The sequence below is a fragment of the Papaver somniferum genome, chromosome 2 (assembly GCF_003573695.1).
Source record: "Papaver somniferum cultivar HN1 chromosome 2, ASM357369v1, whole genome shotgun sequence".
NCBI classification, from domain to species: Eukaryota; Viridiplantae; Streptophyta; class Magnoliopsida; order Ranunculales; family Papaveraceae; genus Papaver; species Papaver somniferum.
In genome coordinates, this window is record NC_039359.1 from 16,902,454 (window position 1) to 16,912,245 (window position 9,792).

General features: G+C 34.4%; 1 long non-coding RNA gene across 9 annotated transcripts; it reads right to left on the reverse strand.

Annotated features, from left to right (window-relative positions):
* Positions 1–1,150: 1,150 nt before the first annotated feature.
* LOC113347028 lies at positions 1,151–4,291 on the reverse strand. 9 transcript variants are annotated; one of them, XR_003358699.1, is made up of 12 exons: positions 4,092–4,291; positions 3,953–4,001; positions 3,730–3,843; positions 3,616–3,661; positions 3,308–3,506; positions 2,867–2,920; positions 2,603–2,663; positions 2,349–2,467; positions 2,128–2,234; positions 1,939–2,011; positions 1,742–1,843; positions 1,151–1,627 (listed from the first exon to the last, which is right to left on the reverse strand). It is a non-coding gene; the product is annotated as an uncharacterized LOC113347028 (long non-coding RNA). The 9 variants fall into 9 exon arrangements; XR_003358701.1 differs by having other exon boundaries at positions 1,939–2,024; XR_003358697.1 differs by having other exon boundaries at positions 1,939–2,033.
* Between the last annotated feature and the right edge of the window lie 5,501 nt (positions 4,292–9,792).

The window sequence follows — 9,792 nt, forward strand, 5'->3', positions numbered from 1 at the left end:
TTTTCAATATGCACGACTTGAAAGATACGTTAGGAATGAAACAGTTCAAGTCAAATATTACTAACCTCAAGTGGAAGGATGATGTCGTCGATGTAGTTCATTACTTCTTCACATTCTTCAAGTCTTCATGTAATACTTGTAAGTCTCATATCCTAGTAACTTTCTAGCTAACCTATACGAAGTTGACTCTAGTAAATAATCAAGCGACTCTTTAAATGAGTTTTGATTCACTAAAATATGACAACCAAACTTGACATACCAACGCTTGGTAGGTTCAACCGAGCAATGCTCTAACAATCTCCCCCTTTGTCAATTTTAGTGACTTAACTCTTACATCACATGGATAAACAAATTACTAGAATTCATCAGACATACGCTTGATTCCCAAGTTTCAACAGCACAATAACCTGTATACATTCAATTCATAAATGCGGTTGTTGACATTATGATAACAAAGCTAATACTCCCCCTAAAGGTAAGATAAGTAGATTTTCAATCCGCACGCCTTTGTTATTCCCTTTGTAGTCCATATAACTATAAGTATCAATATGATACGTTACTCCCCCTTAGTCTATGCTTTACTCTTTCGTTAGATATAACGTTTAAGCACCATGGTCCTTTCCTTAGTGATACCAAATCACTTGTTTACTCCATATATTTCTCCCCCTTTTTGTCACAAAATGACAAAGGTACGAGCAAATAAAGGACAAACCGAAAGGATCTTACAAATCTTAAAAGACTTGCAACCGATAAGAGTTAAGCACGAGGGTTCCACCCACCATTTTAGATAACCAACTAGATAGTAACCCGTACTTCGCACCGGAGTTCGGCGAGATTGAATTGACTCAACGGAGCACAGAGCTAGTACCAAGAATAATGACACATAAGAACCCGGTACCAAGAGGAGATTCGCTACAGCCGAGTAATCGGTGAGGCGAATGCCCACTTTTCTAGTTCTTTTTTCGTTGGTCGATTCAAACCCAATGAGGTTAACAACACAATTTTTTCTTCAATTTAATTTTACATCAAGGATGAAAAAAAGAGTTTACAAAAAGACAAAGTGGCGTACAAATACTCCGGGGAGAAGAAGGAAATAAGAACTAATAATGAAACTTGAAAATCTTAACAAAGCTCAATGAGACAAAGTATCCCACGGTGAAATACATAAAATCCATTGCAATTGATCTTTGTTGAAAGCCTTGCCCCGTAAATAACCCTTCTAAGCAAAGATTGATCCCGCAAACTCCGTCACAGATGCAGCATCCATTTGCGCATTATTTTTAACACTAACTTGAGCAAGAAACCTATCAACTCCCTTGTAAGAACGGTATGACATCAATACTGATGGATCTGCGGCAAACAGGACTATATACGACGACCCAACTTCTCTCATTTATATTGTACTCGATGCAATTTCAAGGTTATAACTACAGGAGTAGTTGATGATTTCTTTGACGTGAAGTTAAGATTAAAGAAAAGTGAATATTAAGTGACTGTAAATAAGACGCAAGGTTATCCTTACTAAACTCCAACCATGCTTTATATGACGCGGAAATGCTTATTTATAACATCGTAACTCTTGGAATTGCTGGACTTGTACCATTTTAAAGTGTGAAAACTTCTTCACCTGCAACAATACAATATAGTAGTTAGAAAGCATTTGTGGATGTCATCGGTGTACAACAGGTGAAGTGGCATCAGCTGGCATACGGTTAAGAGCTAAATCAACTGGAATACCAACCTGCATGCGCCGTTTCTACAACTCTAAAGAAAAGCAAGATTCTTATAATAGAGATGCAGTAGCTCCCTGCCGTTAGCAATGATAGATTTGCATCTCCATATCCTATTAATTAATGAATATGGCAATTTATGCAACATTGTGAAGAATATATTCAAGACGATACTGTCATTAGCATTTAAGTAGAAACATAACCTTACCTAAATGTTCCAAGCCGTGCAGTTGTGTAGCTTGCTTGTGTAAGTGATCAACCTTCGTCAATTATACAATAATCTGAAAATGCAAACTGACACATCTGAAAAATAACATTGGTATCATTATCAAACATGAGATACAATGCGGTGATCGCCACTACTAACCTAAAGTGCAAACTATAGCTAAATTCAGACCTCGATAATAGCTGCCATATCTTCATGGACAGTTAGCCTGGTCTAAGAAATCTTTAAAACCTTCTTCAAAAATAAAACGTTCTGATAGAAGCCATCTCAATCAATCCCTGTATATCCAAAAGAAAATATTAGAAAAAACCCCAAATTAAGAAATTTCCAATTAACACTTAAAAACTGCTCCTTTAACCTATTCCTCGACTTCATAACCCTAATAAACTTACATTGGCGAGAGAATTCATGGAATGATTCTCGAACCCGTTTCGTGCAGAAAGCCCCGTAACTGATGAAATTTTAACGGCAGTCACTCGGAATACGTTTCAAAACGAAATCATATCGTGTTCTATAACAGAGAAAAATTAAGATTAATCATAATAATTGAAACTATTAATTTCAATAAAAAGTTTAACTAAAGCTTTTGGAGATCTAGAAGTAATGTATGGCTTTTCTTAGTTTCAAAAATAAATGGAAAATTTACCAAGTAGGTTCTACTGTTATTGTGGCAAGTACTCGGTGGCCTAGTAGCTGCAGCTATCACCCTGTTAAGCAGCAAGTAACCAAACAACAAAAACAAAAACAATTTAGGAATTTTGTCAAACAACTCACTGCTCACGCACAAAAAAAAAGAAAAAAACTTAACAAACTGGGATATAGAGTTTAAATCTCCTATTGAAGATATTCTATGCAATTTAACTAAATGAAGTACCAACTGGAAAACCATAATAATTAGCTAGTTACTCACAGAGATCTACGAAAATGTTGTCGGGGATGATCTACAAAAGATGCTGATACACACCTGAAAGAAAGAATTGAAGAAAGAAAATGTACAAATACTCTTATGGATTATTTCATTGTTTAAGTTTTTATTCCATTCACAATCAATGAAGTATACATTCACACTGCATCAAAGAACATACCAATAAGAGCAACCTGACGCATTAAAGCTAATATTCATGTATTAGTATACATATACACCGGTCACCTAATTTTTGGTGAGGGATAAGATTATTCTCTATCAGATGCAGGAAAAGAAGTGCAAAGCTTATTACTGCTTGGGTTAGCTGTTGCCGTAGTTGTCATATATAATAAAGAACATCATGATATTGCTCGAGTAAAGAATTTTGGACTACAACTATACAGTAAGTGACAACATAATCAGTAGCATGAAATCTTGAAGGAGTACCTCTTATGGAATTTTGGATTAAAAGTTCCTTCTTTTCAAGTTTATTAATTGGTGCATGAGCAAGGAATAAAATTCAAGGCTACATATACTGAATTTGATGTTGTCGCTCAAATCCAATGCCTTCTAATTTGATAACTTTAAGAGCTTTTTGTTGCACAAATTTGACCATGTTCCCTCTTCTCAAAGCTTAACTAATAGCCTACACATTTCAAAAGGAAGTACATTTTAACACTGACCCAAAAACCAAGCTTCATTAATAGCCCATTAACTGATTGTTTCTTGAAAGGAATGGAGTCAGAGTTACTCACAGCCTAGGTATTAGCAGCAAAGAAACGAAAATCACCAAATCAACCTCTGCAACTGAAAATCATAAATCAAAACAGAAAAGAAGTAAAAAAACAAAAAAAAAAGAAGAATTTTACCTTAATCTTAGCCTCAACATTATCCACGCTATCACAAAACGGTGAAGATCAATTTTTTTGATGAACTTCTGTTTGGCGTTTCTACAAACAGTTAACGTACGTTACATTTGCTCTCTGAAAATAACCAACAAATGCTTTGAGAATTCTATTTGAAAGAGAATGAATGAAGAGGCATATGTCCCTTCAGTATATCAGATGTTGTAAGAAAAACAATTCATCCAACCTAGTACTAATCCGGTAAATTTTACAATAGAAGTGGAGAACTCGTCTTCCTGCAAATCAACCAAAACCTTATATCCAAAACCAAAACATGACAGAATCATTAAAACAAAGTAAAAGGACGAATCGGGATTTGCCAATACCCTTTCAAAGGGAAAGATCCCCGTTACATACTGTCAATTTCTAAGAAAGAAGGGAACACCGGATAGACGTAGTGGGATTAGCTTTGATCAGAGGTTTTTCTTTGTACGGGTCAGAAATGGGGATTAGTTGTGTTTCCAAAGTGGGAAGTGGATCGAGTAGTGGGGGGTTAACTTGGAAGCGAGATAAGAAAGTGTAGGTAACTGCTATGGCGGGCGAGAATGAATCAGAGAGCTCCATTTAGCGATACTCTCACCAAAATCATCCACCTCAGTTTTTTGTGGGGTCAGAATGAATGAGAATTGAGTATTGAGTTCAATTATCATCTTGTTGGATATCAAAATCGAAACTACAAAGTAATTTTGTTATGATATGTTATCAAGGAAACAATTGCCTGAAACAATTTTCCCTAATAGTTTAGCAAATCAAAAATAGACTAAGCACCTTAGTTCTTTTGCTAAACCGATTGTACAAATGCAATCGCTTGTTCGATAAGACCAAAATAAAGATCAGAATTAACTCTATTTTTTTCATCAAGTTCTAATTATTCAAATAATAACTTAGACCTTTCACTTTTAAACAAGACAAGTACTAGGTTCGTTAACTAGCATTTCTTGTTAAGGCATTTGATTAGACTTGAATAACCGAAACCTCCACTTTGATAAGTCTAACTAAGATCAAAAATAACTTAGTTTCTCTTATCCGGAATCCAATTGGACTAAACAATTGATCCCGAAAACCCTTTTGCCATAAACAATTCATACAAACCAAATAAATCAACTTGCATAATTATTTACCTCAATCGGAAGCAATTGAAACAAACATAGACATTATAGTACCGCAATTGCACCGTAATTTCGTAAGCCTAAACAATTGATACCAAACAATAAAGCAAGATAGCAATAGTTTTTCTTAACTGGAAAACTATTGAATCACACACACATCCATACACAAATAATGGAATAAACATCAATTGTACCGAAATTTTGTTAAGCAAAAGCAATAAATATATGCAATAACATCAGGTTTTTCTTAAACATGAAAATGATTAACTAACAAATTCGTTACCTCAAGTTCCGCATCCTCTTCTCCCCCAAAAGATATGTCATTACCCCGTTGTGTTGTCATCCTCTCGCCAAAACAAAAGAACAACAACAAGGACCAACCTTTACCAGAGAAAGGTTGAAAATCGGTTTTAACTAATGCGACGCAAAAGTTGAAACCCCGAAACACATATGCTTTTATGCTAAACCAAATGATTCAACATATTGTGACTTTTTCACATATTAGTTTCAATCGGAACCCCTTATGATCCTTTGATAAAGCCTACCAACATGGGCTAGAACTTAATCCTGCTACACCAAAAAGTCACCCAAACCATAAGATAGTTTTATTCATAATAGACCTTATACAATTATTGAAAGAAATAAAAAACTGATGTTTATTTTTCTTAATTAAGAATTACAGCATGTATCTTAATCTCTAGTTGCTCTTATTGTTTACTGAAGATTCTTCAGAAATCAGGTTCATTTGTCTTCTCTTCTCTTTTAGAAGATTGAATCTTCTCTTTGAGAGGTTCACCCCAACGATCAACTTCAAAAAGAGTTGATTCGAGCAGTTTTTCATTCATAACTACAGTTTTCATAAGATCACTAGCAACTTCAAAATCTCCCATCAGCATAAGCATAAGTTCAAAAGATATATGATTCTTTTTATGTTCTTTTGAGAAATAGCATTTGAGATCAACTTGAAAGGTTTCAAGTTTTCGTAGTTGATATTCAACGTCAATAGTATTTTCACCCATCCTTGACCGCAAACAAAACATAGATGGAAGTATCGGTCCTATAGATGGTTTACATAACTGATCAATACTTGGTTTCCAAGATTGATATACCTAATCAAGGTATATTATTTGTGAAAATATACACTTTCGGAAACTACATAAGAACTTTTCCGAATTAGTATGATTGAGAGGATCTGAAAATATTTTTCCCAAATTTTCTCATGGACTTTCTATAGATTGAAAGTATTTTCAAAAAACTATTCCAAGCATAGAAAAACACTTTTAGATGTTCATGAAATATTATGCTTCCTTCATGTTCTTGTGCTCCTTTTAAAAACTTCCAACTTATTTGAATTGAGCACATCTAGGGAAATTCCGAACATCAACATCAGTTGTTGGAGTGAGCTTGTGATAGCTTAGAATTTGTGGAACATGATCCATCATGATATTTTCGAATATCTTCCCTTTTGGGATTATTCCAAGAGCAGACTTCTTTTACTGTGTCACAGCTGGAGTGTTCTGATTTAACAGAATGATCAGTTTGATAAACAGGATCATTAGCGTGACTTGAAGTTTTTTGAGTTGTGAAATAATCAAAACTCTTATATCGACCCAGGAGTTTCTTGGAATAAGACAACATCATTTGATGAGATTGTTTCCTGGATTCGTTTTTAGACAGTTGATCACTAACAAAACAACATGATCTGAAATCATTTGTTTTTGTATATATGAGCTGATATTTTCCTATGTCTAAGAGATAATCATTTTCATAATAAATCACAGGAGTTTATTGGAATAAGACAACATCATTTGATGGGATTGTTTCATGGATTCGTTTTTAGACAGTTGATCACTAACAAAACAGCATGATCTGAAATCATTTGTTTTTGTATACATGAGCTGATATTTTCCTATGTCTAAGAGATAATCATTGTCATAATAAATCACAGAAGGTCTTGACTGGATACTAGTAATATGATTACCCCTTGAAGCACATCTATTTTGATTCTTGTAAGTGGTTAGACTATTAGAATCACAATATTGTGTATTATTTAAGATATTCTGGAGATTAGAATCACATATCCTTGTTTTATCTAATATATCCCTTTTGGATTGAACAAAGTCAAGTACATTAGATTCAGCATCTTCATGAATCAAAGATTCTCTGACGATCTTCTCGACAGATGGATAATATATATTATCTTTTAGATTATATTTTTCTGCAAGCTTCATGAAAAATTTAATCTCATCACTGTCATCTGAATCTGACTTGTTTGTATCAAGTATTTGTTTTCTTATTAACTCATCATGGTTAATATTTCCTGAGTTGTGTTCCACTAGTGAACTAACAGTGCTGAGCTGTTTATCAGGTTTTGAAAACAAACATCCTTTCTGAGATATATCATCTTCTTGCTCTACGTTAACTGAATCATACATGGCTTCAATTTCTTATAGGTTGGATCACACCAAACACAGATTGTTCGATCTTTTCGTGTTTGCCTTCTCTGATATCAATTTGAAAAGACAAGGGTACCCAAATATACCACAATATTTTATTTTGATCACAACTTATACAAGACCCACTGTGTATAAACCTCTTGGAGATACAATCACTCAAGGAATATTTCAACACAGTGTCTACTTGAAATAGGGTTAGTCCGGACTTGCCTAACTCTTGAATAAATATCAAAGTCAAGTGGAGAAATCCAATACACTTTGTGTGATAGTCTATGGATATGAAATCGAGACAATATAACAACAAAGTGATCACTTGATAAAAGGTACGGAAATAACCGAAACCAATGGGATCAATATCAAGTCCCATGTTAACGTACAAAGTGCAATTTACTTTAATTATAATAAAACAATTGTAATACGAAAATTAAAAGTAAATGACACAACAAGATTTTGTTAACGAGGAAACCGCAAATGCAGAAAAACCCTGGGACCTTGTCCAGAATTGAATACTCTCAGGACTAAGCCGCTATACAAAATCTAAACCAACTACGTATAGTTGAGACTAAGCAAATAAACATATAGTTCACCTAGTTCCGTCTGTATCCCTGCGCCTCCAACTTGTAATAAGTCACGCACTTGGAACAATTCCTTTGGTTCATATTCCAAACAGTAAAGGAACAACAAATCTTTTCGTTAACAACTCTTTTCAAACAAGTTATATGAGTTTGACAAAAGGCTCTTCCGTTTATCCCAATAAACTCCTTTGTCAGGTTCTTAGATCTATCTCAATACAACTACCAAAGTAATTGTTTAGATTTTGCAATCAATACTTCTGAGTCACAAAGACAATATATTGATGCTGATCTACTCAACTAATCAATCAAGGTTATCACAAAGATAAACCGATTATAGTTGGATCCCCAACCGATCAAGTTTTTTGCGCACCAAAGATTATGAACTCAAACAAGCAATCTTCTTTGTCTTTAAATCTTCTTAGATCTTCAATAAACACCTGCACACAATCAACTTGAATCTCTTATGATCAATCACACACAGAATGGAGTCTGTTAACAATGGATTATCAGAAGCCGTCTTTAGATCTACAAACAATTTAAATATCCTCGTCGAAACTTCGATCTAGTTTGAGTGAATCTTATATCAGAAGAGAAGATTCTCAAGCATAAACAAACTAGGTGCAATCAAAGTTCAACCACCATTAGTCAATCAAATCAATCGAAAATTAATAATTAACTGCAATTATCTATTTTCCCACCAACGTTACTCGTAGAGCTTCCCAATCCCAAAGAAGTCTTTAAAACGAGCGGTCGTAAGAGATTTCGCCTAATCAGGGTACTTTCCTCTCCGAATAGGCGGCTCCACCAGTAACAACACAACTAGGTAGTTTTGCTGGCCCTGAGGATTAGTTTGCTTGAAATGCAAAATTCAATATTTATAGACCAAGGAAGTTTGGACACCAAGGAATTTCCAAAACCGAAAATATTCTCAAGATATGCAATATATTTTCAAATTCGGTTTTCATAATTCCTGGAAATGCTCTGTCCACATATTGACCGAAATCTCAGTAGAAAATCTCCAATGGGTAAGTGCACATTACCAATTTTTATTTTCTGAAGATATGCATTTTAATTGCTGGAAATTAAAAGCATATAAAACTAAAAACCTTAATTAAAAGATTCTCAATTTATTTCGATCCGAGATTATTAACTTTAGCTATTAAGGAATATCTTTGAACAATAAAATATAAGAGTTATTGTACATGTTCAAAGTATGTCGTCATCTTTATTTTGTAAATGCTTTTTCATATTTACAATCTTGGAACCGGTTTTCCACACTTCCAAACAATTTTAGAATTGGTTCATCTGATTTCCAAGAACTATGTGATTGATCAAAAACATTCAATCACCATTCATGGGTTTAACGGTTCTACCAAAAAAAGTTTCGATTATACCTCCATGTGGGTACTAGGATCGGTCACATTAGTTACCAAAAGTTGGTTGACTAGGTACTAGGATCGGTTACCACATATATATGGTATAACTTGTATTCGGTTGCACAAGTTATAGGATCGATCACACCAATTACTAAAACTTGTTGTTAGAGCATTGCTCGGTCGAAATCGCATGCGTTGTTATCTCAAGCATGTTTGTCAAGTTTAGTTGTCAAAACTATATGTCTTGATCTCTAGTTTACTTATGACTAAGTCTCGGTCTAGGATAGTTAAGTGTAGTTGAGCTCCAGACTCCATGGCGATCATCTTACAAAGACGAATAACTACTCAAGGAACCAGTGGAACTTCATCCGACTAAAAGTTATGTGGAGACTTGAACTTATCTATCACTCAAAAGTCTATCTACTCTATCTCCTACTCTTGAGACAAAGTCGTATAAGTATGATAGTTTTCATACAGACACATTTGCTATTTCGAGCCGAGTTTACTCGCG